This window comes from Macaca mulatta, chromosome 8 (genome assembly GCF_049350105.2).
Source record: "Macaca mulatta isolate MMU2019108-1 chromosome 8, T2T-MMU8v2.0, whole genome shotgun sequence".
NCBI lineage: Eukaryota > Metazoa > Chordata > Mammalia > Primates > Cercopithecidae > Macaca > Macaca mulatta.
The window spans coordinates 91866907-91884649 of NC_133413.1; the positions used below are offsets into that span (position 1 = coordinate 91866907).

General features: G+C 38.5%; 1 long non-coding RNA gene across 1 annotated transcript; it reads left to right on the forward strand.

Annotated features, from left to right (window-relative positions):
• Positions 1 to 324: 324 nt before the first annotated feature.
• On the forward strand, positions 325 to 16137 carry LOC106999829 (uncharacterized). The gene is made up of 4 exons (XR_001446740.3): positions 325 to 659; positions 1236 to 1315; positions 12777 to 12902; positions 14112 to 16137. It is a non-coding gene; the product is annotated as an uncharacterized LOC106999829 (long non-coding RNA).
• The last annotated feature ends 1606 nt before the right edge of the window (positions 16138 to 17743 follow it).

Sequence of the window (17743 nt, forward strand, 5' to 3'; positions counted from 1 at the left end):
ATTAAACAATTGTGTGCCAGGAACATAAAAAGCTCTTCATATAGATTATCCCATTTAATTCTTGAATGATTCTTATTTTACTCATGAGAAAGCTGAGGCTATGGAAGGTTCCGTGAATTTCTCAAGGTGTCTTACAATGAGGGGAAAATTTGGACTCAGGCTGATTCTAGAGTCTGGGTGTCATCACTATACAGTACAGTTTTGAAATAGTTTCCATAATTTGAGATGATCCAAAAATTTGCCTTTTGACTCCTCACAAACCAGGATCTTTTTTATTCCTAACTAAAAACTATCTGAAATATTTGCTGTGTGGTAACAGCAATATTGTGATCAACTGTTCTGCAGTTCTGGAGCCGTCTGTGGGAGGAAGAGTGGAGGAGGAGGCAGGGGAAGAAGGAAGGAGGAAGGGCTGTACTAGGTCACCGGTGAACGTTCTCAGCACACACAGAACTGCAGGGCTGCCCTCCTTCCCAGCTCCTCCCAGAAACAGACAGGTGGGACAGAAGAAATCCTCAGTGTTGGAAGCTGACCACTAAAACCTGGCTAGAGAGAGCCAGGGTACTCAGGACTTGGGGAAGAGTTGAAGTATAATGTTGGAGAAAGACCTTATGGGGAGCCTCACTTGACTAGAAGAAGAATTAATTTTTCCTTGGACCCAGGTAAGCACTCTCTTGGGTTATGTGACGCAAGACATTCATGCTAAGAGATGAATTTGTCTCCACCTGGCATGCACTGCATGGCATTAGATTTCCATTGATTTAAAGGGGAAGACACAGCTGCCTCAAATAACAAACATTCATATTCTGCAGCTGGTAGTGGATGAAAAAAACCTGCATTTTTTTCTTTTCAATGTCTGGAGAGAGTCAGGGGAGGGAAGGCGGGATATATTATCCTTTGGTGAGCTTTATCTTCTGAGTGCCTCAGGCCTTACCCTGGAAATACTCCATAATGCACAGGGGTGCAGAAGAATTAATGTTGCCATCAGTAACACTTTGTTTTTGGAAACTCTCTATGTCAAAAAGCGTCAGCTTCCAAGAGTTTTGGCTACTTTCTTAATTATCTTTGCATCTGAGCAAATGTTTTCCCTCCTCTTCTAAAGGGAAGGTAATTTGCTCTTTTTCTCTCTTTTTCCCTGAATGTTTGCAAATACTAAGGCCTTTAGCAGGTTTTGGATAGACTTGAGAGCTATAAAACCAAATCCATTGCAATCTTATAATCTTATTTGTTTCTTCCAGGAATCTGCTGAGGTGTTCACAGCCGCCTGCGCCTGCCATGTCAGATAGTAAAAGTGGTGTGATGATGACCAAGTTGGACGGTGAGTGGAAGATTCTCGACACCAGGTACTGCCCAGCCAGCAAGACATAGGCTTCTCTCACGGCAGCAGAAAGTTGTTCTGTAGGCCAATAGTGAGGCTGAGAAATGGCCTGATGCAAAAGAAGCCAGTCTTGACTGCACTCCAGCTCTGCCTACCAAGTCAGGGCCAGGAGGCCCACGAACACTCCCTCACTGCTGACACCACAGAGCTGAGCTTCACAAAGCACTCCCTGTTGGCTCTGCTTTTAGACCTCCCACAACTACAGATAAAACAGAGGGAGATTAACATGCCTTAGAAACTAAGCAAATAACTTAAGGGATAATATTTAAACATGCTCATATATCTAGATCTTGATCTTCCTTTATTCAATTTCATGGTAATGCAAATATAACAGCTTGAGATATTTTTAGTCCTGTGCAGTGTATGCTAAAATAGTGTCTGGCTTTTCTAGATTTCAAGGTCTGAATCTTATTTAGCTATCAATTCAATTAGCTATCAATTCAATTAGCAGAATCTTATTTAGCTATCAATTCAATTGCCAAATAACTTACATGTGGAGAGGGTGTGTGGGGGGGGGGAACGCCACAGCTACACTGATTTGGGAGGGCATTATATGGTTAAGTGTTCATAAACTAAAACCACATTTTCTTCCCCCACTCAAGGGTTCCTTGGTGATCTTATGTAAGTCCAAAGAGGGAAGTTTCATCATACTGAAAACAAGAGATAGTGTGAGACTTAATGAGTATTTCTTGCGAATCGTCAACCTTACATTTTAAATTGGAAATGCCTCTGTATTCTATTAGGCTAACAGAAAAGTGTCAAACATTTATGTTATGATATTCAAAAGGAAGCACTTTCAAGTTATTAGATAGGAGGTGTTAGGTACTTAGAGTATCACCAATTTTCCAATAGATTCTTTTATTATCTTTACACGATGACATTGTTTCAGAAAAAAAGAAAAAAGGGAAAAAACAAGACTCCAGATATTTGAATTACTTTTATGCTGACCTCTGAACTGAAACTATTGAAGTGATTTCCATTCTGGAAACCAGTTAAATGGAAATAATTTCAAAATATTATACGTTCAGACCAGGTGGCGGTGGCTCATGCCTGTAATCCCAGCACTTTGGGAGGCCAGTGTGGGTGGATCACCTGATGAGTGATGAATTTGAGACCAACCTGGCCAACATGGCGAAACTCTGTCTCTACTAAAAATACAAAATTACCTGGGTGTGGTGGCGCACCCCTGTAATCCCAGCTACTTGGGAGACTGAGGCAAGAGAATTGCTTGAACCTGGGAGGTGGAGTTTGCAGTGAGCCGAGATTACGCCATTGCACTCCAGCCTGGGAGACAGCGTGAGACTCTGTCTCAAAAAAAAAAAAAAAAAAAAAAGATTATACATTCAGAAAATGCCATTCCTAAACTCTGGAAAATGAGAGCGCTTTGAACAGCTACAAGGGTGGGTCTTTTCCTGCTCCTTTTTCTCCCTACTTGGTTTATGTTCAAGTTGAGGAACCACATGACTCCACAAAGGGTGATACAGAAATGAAAAAACAAAACACCACACACAAAGAAATATTGGGACAGAGAAATGCTCAATAGTGAACTATGAGGGGGTACACGTTGGTAACGTGCTATTTGTTCTCTCTGCCCTGTCTCCTAACCCTCCCCTAACTCCTGCTCACTGGTAGAAGGCACTCTCTTTCTCTGCTTTCTAAATGTTTCCTTCTGCTGCATGAAAAGGCTTCTCTCTTAACAGTTTACATGTCATCTCAAAAACAACCATTTCTAAGTTCCCAGCATTTTGATCCTTTCATTCCCTAAGCAAAAGTTCCCAATAATGTTACTAGTTTTGAGACCCACTGCATGGAGGTATTAACTATTGGGAAATTCCCTGTAGAGTGCATATAAATTCTTAAAGAGAAATCTCACAGCCACAGCCTTTGGTACACATTACTTAATACCCTTTGCCTTGGGCATGTTAGGGACAGGGATATTGATGGCAGATTGGGAAATACTGCACAGATGCAATAAGGACCAATGTACTTTCTCTGGGAGTCCCTATTTCTAGACTAGAGAGGGTAATTCAGTGCCTAATTAAAAGGCTGAAAAGACACAAAGGAAACAGACTTCAGAGACTTTTCAGAGAACAATTCCTTAGAAGCTCCTAGAAGACTAGCTACCAAATTTATAATGGTGTCATCAAAACATTTGATCTCTGGCACTGTATCTTTCAGAAATGCAGCTGCCTTAACAGAGAGCTGGCTGGGCACTTGGCAGCTATTTTTTTATGTGCTGCCAAAGGTAAGAGTTTGCCATTGCTAGTAATTATAAATTATAAACCGGCAGCCAAATGGGAGCAATTATGAAAAGTGACCTATGAGCCAGTTTTTATAAAGTCATCAAAATAAGTAAGGAAAATTATTTTTCGAATAAATAAAACAAGTTTAATCTTATATGTGTGTCATTAAGAAAGTCAGTGATGGAATATATGAAGAACAAAGGAGTCAGGCAGCAAACCATAAGCACTCAATCACATACAGTATGACTCAACTCCAATGTTTCACTTCCTGGTTTAGGGAGATCGAGTTTCTTGAAGGAAGTGTAAAGGCCAGATATATCGAAGGTAAGATGCAGTCATTTAGGGGGACAATTTCTATAGGAAGGGAGGTTGATATCATGATTATTTAGCATCTGCTGTTCATCAAGCACTAGATATTTCTAGCATTTTCCATCTCTGATCTCAGGTACTGGTCTCAGTAACTCTATGAAGGTGGTGTAATTATCCTCATATTTCAGATGCTCATTGGGCAGGTAAAGTAAATGTTACAATGTCTCGCAGACTGTAAGTTGACTTCAGAGAGTCCCTTCTGAAGTTTGATCCCAGTTCCAAAGCCCACGCGTCTCTCTGTTGCTTCTCATCTAGGTGACCTTCAAGGTCACCCAATAAAGAGGAAATGACATCCAATAGGGCTGCCCACCCAAACTGTAAATGAATGGAAGGAAAAATCCCACTGCCGGCTACGAGAAGGAGTATATTAATTCCACCCTCCTACCTTTAACTCAACCAAATCCCCTGCAACAATCTCCTGACCGTTCTGAGTGTTTGCTCACCCAATCTGTGGAATTCAACTGACAAATCCAGTTTCATCCTCTTCTCTGACCTTATTTAGTGACCTTATTAGACTGACCTTACTAGACTCGGAGTCACTGCCTAATGCCTCCTCACCTTCCTAGCTCCTTCTGGCCACACCTCTCTAGTTTCTCCTCTGTGTGCTGCCTTTGACAGGATTCTGCGATTCTGATTCTTGTGTTTTAGCTTTTGTCTTCTACTTGTACCTGTGGAACCTGTGGGCCAAGCCCGCTCACCACAGAGACCTCTCATGGGAAGGACACTACATTAAGCTCAGAGAAGTACGTTTAATCATTAGTAACTATATTGGGACATTTTTCTTAACATTGTTAAGTCATTGCTTTTAAGGCTGTTAAAACCATTTTAATGTTTTTGGGTTTTTTCGGTAAATCAGTAAATTTCATTCTTGGCCATTTCGATCACTTGGTGAATTACTTGTTTTCCTCATTTCCTAACTGGAAACTAGGAGTAATTACTGGACAAGGCTCAACTCAGCAGTTGGCTTTCTTTTCTGGAACTTTGTTCTACTTCCTAGAAATAGAGGTGGAAGTCCTGAGAGTCAGACCCTAGAGGGGTCTCATGGCTTTCATGAGGCATGAAAGTCATTCTGTTTTGGTGGCTGGTGAGATGTGGGTAGAACTTCCTATAATCAAGCAGCATCTGGACAGTTTTGGTTGGAACGAGGTCCTCCTGTTATTTTAGCCTGGAATGGTGCTTGCAGTTCATCTCTCTCCAACTGGTGCAGGAAGAACAAAGGAGAGGCATTTTAAATCATGGATTTTCCTTCCCTTACAAAGGTCTTGGATTAATCTGATAAGAATGAACAGTTTTTAAAAGATGGCTTAACAAGTTTTAGAAAAATGTCTGTAATAGTTATGATGATTAAACATATTCTTCTGAACATAGTTTTCTGAACAATAGTTAACATGTCAAATGAAAAATTTTCAGTTTATACTGATTTTTGTTTCAAAATAATAAACATAATTTTCAGTTTGTTAACACTTAGGGTCTAAATTTTAGTACTTTTCAGACTTCTAACTAGCTTTTTAATATTTCCTTTACAATTTTACATTGATTCTGAGTATATATCAAATTATTTTGATGTACAAGACATTTCATCCATTAAACTATTCCCTTCTAAACATCCTTGCTTCCTTTCCACTGATTTGAGCAGGGTTATAGTTTTAAGTTGAAATTTTCTGCACACTGCTACCCATCTTTCTGTTTATGAATTTGTTAGAAACCAAAATGCCGGGATTTTATCTTTGATTAGGACCCCTGGTTAATTGTGATTTATATCGTATGCTCTTTAAATTTAAATTTTTAATTTAATAAACATTCAATTTAATTTTAATTGAAATTTGAATCATCTGTATATTAACATTTAAATTAGTTAAATTAGAAATCTCTTGCTAAAAATGTAAATTAAGGCTGCTATGCCATATGAAGAATTGGTGAAATAATACTAAATGTGCTCTTGCTCTCATGACCCCTACAGCGGGATGCCTTGAACTAGACTTCAGCATATGCTGAATGTTTACGTTTTGGAAAAAATAATTTCATTATAACACCACGAAACACCGTCTCTACTAAAAATACAAAAAATTAGCCGAGTATGGTGGCTCGCGCCTGTGGTCCCAGCTATTCAGGAGACTGAGGCAAGAGAATCTTTAAATTTAAATTTTTAATTTAATAAACATTCAATTTAATTTTAATTGAAATTTGAATCATCTGTATATTAACATTTAAATTAGTTAAATTAGAAATCTCTTGCTAAAAATGTAAATTAAGGCTGCTATGCCATATGAAGAATTGGTGAAATAATACTAATAATACTTGAACCTGGGAAGCAGAGGTTGCAGTGAGCAGAGATCATGCCACTGCACTCCAGCCTGGGTGACAGAGTGAGACTTTGTCTCATAAATAAGTAAATGAATAAATAAAGCACTTGAAAAAATCAGTAGTCACATAATGAATGCCAAAATTTTGGATGGAAAAAGTGGTTCAGAGTGACATTTTCAGTAAATATAGGATTTCTCACCATTTTAACATTCTATTAGGAATATTTTATCAAGGTAGCCAATTAAGTTTAGTTTAGCTAATATACAAAATAATGTATTTGATTACATGTTATCAAAACTAAAATATGTTTATAGAAACTGCTGAAAATGGCAGTTTGTAAATTTTGGTTATTCTGTAAGTTGATTATTTCAAGAATTGATTTTTAGTGAATTGGCCTTCCTCCCTCTAGGAAACTTTGCAGCTAAAAATAAACAAGGCCAGGCATGGTGGCTCATGCCTATAATCCCAGCACTTTGAGAGGCCGAGGCAGGCAGATCACCTGAGGTCAGGAGTTTGAGACCAGCCTGGCCAACATGGTGAAACCTCATCTCTACTAGAAATACAAAAAATCAGCCAGGAGTGGTGGCGCGAACCTGTAGTTCCAGCCACTTGGGAGGCTGAGGCAGGAGAATTGCTTGAGTCCAGGAGGTGGAGGTTGCAATGAGCCAGGATGGAGCCACTGCACTCCAGCCTGGGCAATAGAGTGAATGAGACTGTGTCTCTAAATAAATAAATAAATAAGAACATCAATAATAATGGCGACACTCATTCTAAGTAGATGATGAGCTAGCACATGCGTTAGATACTCTGTAGTAGTTGTCTTCATTTAATCCACACAACAACTTTTTGAATTAGATATTATCATTTTACAGAGGAGATATCTGAGGTTCAAAGAAGTTAATAATATAAGTTGCCCAAGGGAAGCAGAGTCAAGACTGCTTGTCTCAAAGGCCAGGCTGTCTGGTAAAGTTTCCAAGCTGTGAAATATAAGATGGAAATTACTTTCTTTGTCGTAGATCAATAAAAATTAAGATCAGCATTTTTTGCTACCTAAATGGAAAGAGCTCAGCATGTCCATATATGGCAGCATCTGTGACAAAAGCACGTGGGCTGGAACCATTTCCAGTCTACAGCTCAGAGCGTAGGAGTGGCTATAGAGACTATGCAGGTGGTGGGTCAGGTTCAGGCATCCTGCCTGCAGGAGGGTGAGACACTGGTAACTACCGGTTGTGGTTCCAGCTCTACATTCAGCACAGTTAGCTGCCTGCTCGTCCCTGGCTGCTCAGCACTGTTCTCCATTTTTTCCCTGCAAGACCCATAGGTCTATTAGATACAAAGAAAAACAGCCTAGAACTAGTTACTCTATGGCATAATGTCAATCAGGCCTTAATAGCTGAGAGGAGAGTGAGAGGGTCTCTTGTAACCTCAAAATATAGAACTCAAGAGCGTATGCTGGCTGGGTGCTGTGACTCAAGCCTGTAATCCCAGCATTTTGGGAGGCCGAGGCAGGTGGATCACCTGAGGTCAGGAGTTTAAGACTAGCCTGGCCAACATGGCAAAACCCTGTCTCTACTAAAAAATACAAAAAATTAACCAGGCATGGTGGTGGGCACCTGTAATCCCAGTGATTTGGGGGGCCGAGGCAGGAGAATCACTTGAACCCAGCAGGCAGAGGTTGCAGTGAGCCAAGATTGTGCCACTGCACTCCAGCCTGGGTGACAGAGAGAGAGACTCCATCTCAAAACACAAAGAATGTATGATGAAGTCTAGTTCAAGGCATCCCGCTGTAGGGGTCATGAGAGCAAGAGCATATGGAGTGGTTTTGTCTGACTTCTGGCAAAATTTTGTTTGGGTAGACTGGGATGAAATGTCTATGGGATGATATGTTGTATGAGCCTTAGATCTTTATTAATACCAGGTAGCAAATACCTCCCCTCTTCCCTTTCCTCTTGCTTTCTATAACTGTCATGACCAGCCTGGAGTGACAGATCTGGGTGTAATATACTGTTATTAGATACAGTTTGCTATATACTTGATCACACTTGCCTCTCATATACTGCTTTCCATTTCCCACTGCAGCCTCAGAAAGAATAGGGCTTCAGAAGGAAGGGAAAGGCAACTGGGAAGATTTCTTTTTCCTTTTGCTTCAGATGACATGGTACCATATCTATCAGATTATTTTTCTCTTTCAATCCCATATCTCACACCCATCTTAGATTGAATGTCTCTAACTAGTGAGATGGCAATTTTTTTTTTCTTTAGAGACAGGGTCTTGCTTGCTCTGTTGCCCAGGCTGCGGGGGCAGTGGTACAATCATAGCTCACACAGCCTAGAATTCCTGGGTCGAAGTGGCAATCCTACTGAGTGGCTGGGACTATAGGTGCATGCCACCATGCCTGGCTAATTTTTTAATTTTTTATAGAGATGGAGTCTTACTTTGTTACAGCTCAGGCTGGCCTTGAACTCCTGGGCTCATGTGATCTTCTCGCCTTAGCCATGCAAAGTTCTGGGATTACAGGCATGAGCCATTACACTCAGCCACAGGTTTTTAAATATATATATTTTTAGTTTAAAGTTTACAGCTCAGGGTTTTCAATATATTCACAAAATTGTACAACCATCACCACTATCTGATAATAGAACACTATCACAATCCTGAAAAGAAACCCTGTTCCCATTAGCAGTCATCTCCTTTTCCCTCTTCCCAGGTTTCTGGCAACCTACTTTCAGTCTCTACTTGTGTCTTTAGATATCTACTTTTTGTCTTGAATGTACTTTCTGTCTCTATAGGTTTGCCTATTCTGGACATTTCATAAAAATTAAATCACAAAATGTGTTTGTGTCTGGCTCTTTTTTACTTAGCATAATGTTTTTAATGTTCACCCATGTTGTTTCCAGTATCAGTACTTGGTTCTTTTGTATAGCTGAATAATACTCCATTATATGAATATACCATGTTTGTTTATCCATTCATTATTTGATGGACATTTCTACTTTTTTGGTTATTCTAAATAATGCTGCTATACACATTCATGTGTGGGTTTATATGGACATATATTTTCATGTCTCTTGGATAATACTTAGAAGTGAATTGTTGGGTCATATTGTAACTCTATGTTTAAGTCCCTGAGAAACTGCAAAATTGTTTTCCGAAGTGACTGCCCTATTTTACATTCCCCTAGCTCTGTTTGAGGGTTCCAATGACTCACATCCTTTCTAATACTTGTTATTGTCCCTATTTTTTACTTTTGCCACCCTAGTTGATATGAAGTCATTTGTACTTGATTTCCCTAATAACAAATGATGTTGAGCATTTTTTCATATGCCCACTAGCCATTTGTATATCTTCCTTGGGGAAATACCTATTAAAATCTTTGCCCATGTTTAAATTGTGTTATTTTTCTTTTTATTGTTGATTTGCAGGAGTCCTTAAATATTTTAGATACATACGCCTGTTGAAATCAAAATAAAAATACAGAGAAGAAGTTCTAAATTTGGCATTTTATTTGGGATACAAGAATTGCAATGAGGGACATACATACAGATAGGATGGTCTTCAGTGTATCTGAAGAACAAAGAGAAGATTGGGAGTTTATAAAAAAGATAAATGTTATGTATTGTTTTCCAGAAAGTTCTTTGGCATTAGTCAAGTTTTGGGGAGCTGGCAAGCTCTCATTGGTGAGTGATGGCAGTAAAACCAGTCTTAGAGTTGCAGCAGGTTGTTTCAGCAGTCATGAGATAAAACTGGTTTCAGGTTACAGCAGGCGATTTCAGCATCCAGGCTTGCAGAGAATTACATTCTCAGAGTGCTGTTGCATTCCCTGAGTGCTTCTCCCGGTGGCTTCTTGACTCTGTTTTAGTTGGGTGTAACAAGAATGACCTAATTCACATCACTTATTGGATATATGATTTGCAAATATCTTTTCCTATTGTGTAGGCTGTCTTTTCACTTTAACGAAGGGAACTCTTCATGTAGAAGGTGACATGTGGGGTAGCTCCTGAAATGAATGGCAAAAATAGAATAAAGCTAAAAACTACTAAAATAAGAATATGCATTATAATATGTATGATAAACAGATTGTGTAATTAGGACTGTGGCTCTACTGTCTGTGCTGTGTATTTTTGTTTGTAGATCTATGATAGCTTTCTGTGTTTCAAGTGTCACTACTTAAGCTACTCCAAATCAAAGAAGAACAAATTAAAGAGGCAAATTAAAAAAGAACAGCAACCTCTTTCTTGCTTCCTATATTGATCAGTTCCCCTGATGAATGGTTTGCCAATTATCCATAAATACATTGGTAGGTATTTAAGGATAAGCAGAATAGAAACTGCATTTTCTAGGGCTTATTGGGCATAACATTCAGATAAGTCAATGTAATGTGGAAAATTTACAAAACTTGCTTTCCTCTGTAAAACTTGGAATGCATATGCATAGAATGCACTTTTCTGTCTTAAAAGTGAAAAAGAAGACCATAAAGTTCTTTACAGAAACATGAACACACCCAGACACATTGACTAACACAGCAAAGACATACTGGAATTCCTAGTGATTTCACTGTGATTCCTAATGATTGTGTATGGCACACAGTGAACTGAGATCATAAATTAATGCCAAGTTAGGCAAGTAAGTTTTTGACACTGGAAATGGACAATGTCATTACTGTATAAGATAAAAATGAAAAAAAAAATACTATAATTAGGGACTGCCAGGCAATAAATGAGATGCAGTTACCCGAAAGGGGAAATAAGAAAACATCTTGCTTCACTGTATGCCAGTGAACAAAGTGTGATTTATACAGACAACACTAAGTTAGGAAGGTGCCTTCCACGTGCAAGACGGAAAAACTAGGGGAATAAAGGATATCCTAAAATATTCATGGAGGCTTCTTTTCTCTGTCAACCTGAGAGAGAATGATAGGAGGTTATGAGGAAGAGAGCTTTTCAATTATTGTGAACTGTTTTTATTTTTCTCAAAATCCCTTAGGTGAACAAAGGAAATCAATATAAACAGTGGAAATCTCTGAGACATTTAGGAAATGGAAAACAATGACCAACAGTAAGACTTGGACAGATCCAAACTGATACAGAAGTGGTGGAAAATTCCATCACCTTTGAATATTTACCCCCTTTGAAAATACAGCAGAACATCTGCTAACATTGGCAGTAAGACATTGAATTGGAATGATTTAATCGATGAAATATATCAGTCAAATTTTTACTCCCCATATCCAGGAGAAGCAGTTTCTCACAGGTGTTTTATTGATATGTAGGATCACCAGGAAAAGAGACATTTTCCGAGGTAATCATGGAAAAGTCTTGATTAGAATCACTTATGGATATTTTGGTAGTTCTGGGTTATTAGGCTTAGCTACTAGGCTGCTCTGTGTAAAGTCCTCAGAAGCTAATATGAAGTAAAATAGAAAGTCAAACCTATAATGATCTGGAACAGGATTATATCCCCAATTAAGAACACAGGATTGGTTTGTGGATGACAGAGTTGAGCTGCTGGCTCTCAACCCTGCAGTTTAGGAACATACTAGAATTCTTTCTAGCCATTTTCAGAGCTCGTTTTTGGATGTGTCACACATGACTTTACATATACTTTTTACAGAATTTCATTTATATTTTGACTTGCCAGTGATATTTGTTGAGACTGGGTTTTACTACATATCACAGAGTTCTAGAATATCAATGACTTAAATAAGATGGAATTTTATTGCTTTCTTGTAAAGTCTAGAGGTGGGCAAGGCAGAGTGGAGATGGCAGGACTGATCCATGGTGGGCCCAGGGACTCAGCCTTGTCTCACATTGGCAGGCTACCTTAACACATGTGTACCCTTATCCACATGGTATAGCCATCACATCTGTGTTCCAGGCAGAAAGAAGGAGGAAGAGACACAGAGTGGCCACAGGCTGCCAGAGGAAATTTCCATGCACATCTCATTGGCCAGAACATAATCACATGATCACACCAAGCAGCAAGGAAGACGGGGAAATGGAGATCTGATTTACAAAACTAAAAAAAAAAAGAGATTCAATTACTTTGAAATAAAGGGAGAACAAATATTGGGAGACAGACTATGGTATTCACAATACCACAACTTGGAAGCAAAGTATTAGACTGAATTTTGTAACACAATTCTGCCTTTTAGTTACTCTACATTTACCTGTTTTGAACTTCATCACTGCCTTGTATTTCTAATGTAACTGGTTTGATATTGATCAAGAAGTAACTAAAAGATGCTTGAGATCTCTGACTGTGGAAATGAGAACTACGTGGGGGTACACTTAATGGGGTTTAATGAGGTGGTTTCCTTTTAATGTTACACTCTTATTACAGAATAGTTGTGTTCACTCCTTTTGTACTCATCCTGTGATTAGCTACTTTAGTTATTTTACTTTTAACAAATTATCAAATGTAACCACTCAGCAAACATTCTTTTCAAGTTGACTCTTAGACTTTTTTGTCTGTGTTTACATGACAGTGTCTCCATATGGCTGTGAACACTGTGGATGCCCTCCGCTGCACCTTCTGAAGCGTGAATGTTTCTTCTTTGGCAAATGTAGAATTGAGTAAATAAACCTTGCCTCAATGGAGAGAGACATTTTAGGTAATGAAAACTAATCGATGGTTTGACCTAACTATGGATCATCAACAGGATATATGCTTCATGCCAAAGAGATGGAAATGGATAATGTCATTGAAAATGTGGGAATATAATTATAGGAAGAAGAGATTATGAAACATTATAAATGTTGAAGAGAAATCTTGCTTCAGATGCCACTTAAAGGAGGCCAGTAGGTTAAGGAAGAATGTAAATAAATACATATGGTCTATTTAAACCATATAAACATTAGAAAGATATTTTAGTAGCAAAATTAATCTTGAAAATTATCCAATCCAAATATTTTTATTTTATAGAAGAGTTTACTGAAATACAGGAAAGTGAGCAGGAACTGTTATAAAATTAGTCATAAACCTCTTGGGAAAATAATTTCTATTGTTGCCATTATTGAATAATAGTCAACTAGATACAAAAGATTTTTGTAAGATTCTTACATAAGAGCTGCAACTGTTAATAATTTTTCTCATAATCAATTATTTACACTATTTTTAAGTTAAATCTTGGGACAAATCCTTAAACTCCTAAAATGAGGGGAAAGAATCATCTCCTCATAAAAATGATGTGATGTGGACAGTAAAATTGACATTTGAATACCATGTCTTACTCCTGCAAGCAAAAGCCAGTTGATACTTTAATATATGTGTCTAACTGCTTAAATATAAACACAAAAAATCCAAAACAACTCAAGCTTGGAAACACAGAAGTAGCTATGAAAACTCTGCTACCCATTGTTCATCTGCTGCTGCTTGTTTACCAAGAGCAAAGGTGAGTGGTCGTATGTTAGATATGAGAACTAACATCAAACCAGTTGAAAAAGTTATTTACTTCCTATACTCTCAGCTTTTCACAGCTTGGTGGGCAAGAATTAAAATTATTTCAGTGAAGTCTAAAGAGGAAAGCCATTAATCTGGCAATCAGGGCGACGGCAGGGGATTTATAAGCTACCAATTTACATGTTGTATTTAGTCCTGCATGTTTCTCCATTAGCTTCTTCTTTTCAATATATTCTTCCAAAAAAGGGTTTTGGGAATATTTCATCTGTCTCTGTTGATTAAGGAGCATTTGTTTTTCATGCTTTAATTGGATAATGAAGAAAACAAGCACTATAATCTACTTAACAAGAAAGACCGTGGAAAACTTAACCACAAAGCTAACAGAATTGCTGAGCTTTTGTCATTTCTGCATCTCCCACAGAATGACCTTCTGTCTGAAAAGTTCATCCAGAGAGTCATCACTTTGTACTCCTGATCAGCGTGCTAAGCAAAGAGCAGCTGTGACTCAGCCTGGTGCACTGAAGAGATGGTTCCTGGTTCTTTTAAAGGGCACTTGTGTCCATTTTGCTGCTGTGGACATCCATCTTTCCTTAACATTCCTAAATTAAAATTGAAGGCTTTAGGAAGAGTCGTTATTATTATGAAGTTATATTAAGAAATAATAGCCTTTAAAATATATTAACACATTCTTAACAAATGTTATTGGGACAGGAAAATAAAGCAAACAAAAAGATACGAACAGAAGGGATTCTGTAGGATTTGTAGTTGATTCATTCATTCTCTTTCTTTCAGACCATTTCTTTCTGCTCTTTTTCTTCATCTCTTCCTTCCCTATCCTTCTCTCCCCTCCCTTCCCCTCCCATTTCCTTTTCTCTTCTCTCCAACACTGGTTACTGAAAATGCTTTATTTAATGATTTTGTAATGTCAGGACATGCTCTGGCAACCTCTCAAATACTTGGAAGGATTAATATGAAGGAACAGGCTGGCAGCTTGCTGAATTCATTTAAACAACAAATGCTATGGAACGAACAATTTTAAAAATGAGTGCCAGCTGGTTTTTTAAAGTAACTTTTCTTACTTAACTGAAGACTGATATCAATTGAACTAATTCAATGCAGAAGGGCCATCTTCATGCTGTTAAGTCCAAAGAAATGTTGAGTTATTGGTTTTTGCAATAGTGGTGTACACAGCCTATTTCACTCTATCTTGATATCCGTTTTCATAAAACCATCACAAGAACCCAGATATAATTCAAATTCAGTCTGTCCATTACATACAGATTAAAATCTCAGACATAAAACCAAATGTCTGTTTTTTAAAAATGAAAAACAATTTTAATTGACAAGTAAAAATGATCTTTACTGATCACATACAACACATCCTTTTGGAATATGTATACATTGTAAAATGGCTAAATTGAGCTAATTAACTTACTTATTTTTTAGGGAGTGAGAATACTTAACATTTCTTAGCAATTTTCAAGACTATAATATATTGGTATTAACTATAGCCACCATGTTTTACGATAGATCTGTTGAACTTATTCCTCCTATCTAACTTAAACTTTGTGTCCTTTGACCAACATCTCAACTCCCTCCTCGACTACAGTTCCCTGGTAACTACCATTTTACTCCTTACTTGTATGAGTTCAAAGTTTTTAGATTCCAAGTATAGGTGAGAACATGCAGTATTTTTCTGTACCTGGTTTATTTCACTTAATATCTCTTAGATTTATCTATGTTGTCACAAGTGACAACATTTTTGGTTTTTTTCAGGGTTAAGTAGTACTCCATTGTGCATATATACCATATTTTCTTTATCCATTCCTATGCTGATGGATACTTAGTTTGAGTCCATATCTTGGCTATTGTGAATAATGCTGTAATGAACAGGGGAGTGTAGCTATTTCTTTGACACACTGATTTCATTTCCTTTGTACATGTACCCAGAAGTAGGATTGCTGGATCATATGGTGGTTCTATTTTTACTTTTTTGAGGAACCTTTTTACTATTTCCCAGAATTACAGCACTAATTGACATTCACACTAACAATGTACAAGAATTCCCTTTTTTCCACATCCTCACCAAAATTTATCTTTTGTCTTTTTGATAATAGTTATTCTAACAGGTGTGAGGTGATATCTCATTGTGGTTTTAATTTGCTTTCTCTGATGATTAGTGACATTGGGCATTTTTCATATGCCTGTTGGCCATTTGTGTGACTTCTTTTGAGAAATGTTTGTTCAGATGTGTTTCCTATTTTTAAATTGGGTTATTTGTTTTCTAACTATTGAGTTGTTTGCGTTCCTTAGAGATTTTGAACCCTCATCAGATGTATGGTTTGCAAATGTTTTCTCCCATCCCATAGGTCGTCTCTCTACTGTGTTGATTGTTTCCTTGACTGTGTCCATTACAGACAAATTAAAATCACAGTAATGAAACCACATCTCTGTTATTAGCTGGATTTCGTGGGGGCATGTTTCATTGTAAGCATTTCAGATTCAGAGCTTTTCTGGTTACTTTGGGTAAAGGCCCCTAAGCTGCAGGATACTTCTCCAGGATTCCTTGGTTTCTGATCTCTGAACTAGCTATGCTCTTCAGCTGCTTTTCAAACAAAAATGAAGAACTTGCTGACTCACTGACTTTACACACAAAAATATAAGAAACAACATTCTCGGCAGATGGGTTCATTTAATGTTCTCTAAACTTGTACTTGTTCTCCTTTGTGACCCTGTTCTAACAGCTGTTTTTTATCTTTATGATTTATTAATAGGGTTACGGCGCACCGTAGATTTTTGAACCTCTCTCTCTCTCTGGAGCTTAAATTATTACCTGATAGGAAAATTATCAAAGCATATTGATTGCTTCAGGTCTGGGAGACAACGTTTCTCCTGAGCTCACTTTCTTCCTCTTCCATTTGTCTCTTACCCAAGAGAGAAAACACAACCCAGAGTGTCTTTTTTATTTTTATTTTTATTTTTGAGGCAGAGTCTTGCTCTGTCGCCCAGGCTGGAGTGCAGTGGCGTGATCTCAGCTCACTGCCACCTCCGCCTTCCGGGTTCCCGCCCTTCTCCTGCCTCAGCCTCCCGAGTAGCTGGGACTATAGACGCCCGCCACCACGCCCGGTTCTTTTTTTTGTATTTTTAGTAGAGACGGGGTTTCACCATGTTAGCCAAGATGGTCTCCATCTCCTGACCTCGTGATCCCCCCGTCTCGGCCTCCCAAAGTGCTAGGATTACAGGCGTGAGCCACTGCGCCCGGTCCCCAGAGTGTCTTAGAGGTGAATTGCTTCATGGAGTTTGCTGGCATTGATCAACACGGGATTCTGACCTTTTTCCTTTGTGGCAATTTCCTGCTCAGATAAATTTTTCATTGTTGTGGTTTTAACGACTTATTTTTATATTTTGTCTCTTTACAAAGTAATAAATACACATGGAAGTACTTCAAGTAGTACAAAGTGTATACAGTAAGTCTCCTGCCACTCACTGAGAGCCAGTCCTCCAGCTCCTCTCCCAAGAGGAGCATTCCTAAAACTTCCAATTACCGAGAGATACATTTCATTTCTTCATCCTATAACTCAGAGCTCTCCATGATCTTTTTTCAACCTCTTTCCCTCTTTTTTTTCCCCCTACTCCAGGCACATACCCGCTACTGCCACCAGACCTGCTATCCTGCTCCTGGTTGAGTCCTGGGTTTGCTCCTGGGTTTTCTCTGGGAAACTCAGGTCTTTGCTCTGCTGGTCCCGTCTGGCGGGGTGTCCTCCATTCTCCTCCCAAAGACTGATCAGCTTCAAAACTCTGCTCAGATCTAACCTGTCTTGCAAGGTCTTCAGAATTTCCCAGTCTGAAAGTGATCATGTTCTCCTTTTTCATCTTGTCATGAAGGATGATGGCAGATTCTCTTGCATTCATCTGATGTATTTGTCTCCACTATTGAGCTGTAAGATCTGAGGGGGAAGGAATTAAGAAACTTCAACTCCAGGTTCAGTTCAGCCGTTAATAACCATGTGCCCCAGAGAAAGCCACTGTGCTTCTCTGAGCCCAGTTTTCTCA